Source organism: Leguminivora glycinivorella, chromosome 15 (genome assembly GCF_023078275.1).
Source record: "Leguminivora glycinivorella isolate SPB_JAAS2020 chromosome 15, LegGlyc_1.1, whole genome shotgun sequence".
Lineage (NCBI taxonomy): Eukaryota > Metazoa > Arthropoda > Insecta > Lepidoptera > Tortricidae > Leguminivora > Leguminivora glycinivorella.
The window spans coordinates 14315219-14316613 of NC_062985.1; positions in this window are offsets into that span (position 1 = coordinate 14315219).

A 1395-nucleotide genomic window follows, 5' to 3' on the forward strand; every position below is an offset into this window, starting at 1 on the left:
TTACTTCTCGTGTGTTAAAAAACTCACAAGTTCAGGATTCTATTCTCGAACCACTCGCTTCGCTCGTGGTTCAACTATAGTAAATCCTTTCACTTGCTCGTTTTTCAATTCCACACTCGGCGTTAAAATACAACTTTGCCCCCTTGTATAACAAATAACTATTTCCTTTGACAATGGGTAATATGGTAATGTGAATGCACAACACACATTTGAACGTGTAGGTTGATTTTTTTTCTAAAACTATATTTGTTATTCTGACACTAGTCTAGTGACTTGGATGTGTGAAAAAGATAGGGTCTATGTAATACTGATAAAATTACTGACTATACCTACTGATACTCCTTGTTATAAAATTTATATTTTGTCAGGTTTACATAAAAATAATAAATAGCTACGATTGCTTCGAGTATCTTAATAAAGATAAAGTAGGTGAGGTCACTTCAGCTGGTTGTGAATTTAATTTTAAATAAGTATAAGGAAATACCACCAGTTAACCATGTATATTCTGTATTCATGTGAAAAGTGAAGTATCGAGATAGGTACACTTTTAGCAAAAAGCTTAGGTACATGTTATGGACCAATTTAAATTCCTATGTTTCAGAAAAAGTACAGCGAAACGTAATTTTAAAATTACTAGATTGACAACTTGAAGTACCTATACGTGAGCTAACATATACCTAACTGAAAAATATAAAATGCAAATCTATTATAGCCTTTATTGGTCTAACATCCACTTCTCAAAAGAAACATAACAGTATTTTCGTAAATAAGAGGTCATGCCACACCGACCGAATGGCCAAACGAGTTTTTTGGCCTCAATCGGGCGACCTAGCACGGAGCGATTGATCAATTCTAGCCACAGAGCACGGCTATTATAGTACGAATAAAATTACTAAATAAGACATATTAATACAGTAACGGCCATAAAGTATTTATGCACATCGCTTTTTTCGTCTTAGTAGAGCGTTGTCTCTTTCTTGCTTATGTGACGTTAATTGTCTGTTTCCAAAGACCGATGTGTATTCTTTATGGCCGTTTACTGTAGGTAGAATGGGGATAGTTAAAACAGAAACTCGTAAGGTCTGATTGTATTGGAGCTTGAAATATTTAAAATTTAGGAGAAAATCTTATAAGCAACATCGAATAGAGATCAAAAATTAGAATACATTAGGTAGGTACATATTATATCTGGAACCTGTTAAAAAAAATCAAAATATTATTTTTGCTTGTAGGTAAGATGATGGTAGAATATACAATAACGTGCTTCGGGTGCCCACAAGTAGGGACCTTGTACCTACAATTAATTTAAAATAAAGACAGATCTTCTTTAGATTATATTTCATAGCTGTAGGTAGTTGATAGAATTTTTACGTTCTTAAAATAAAACAATATAAA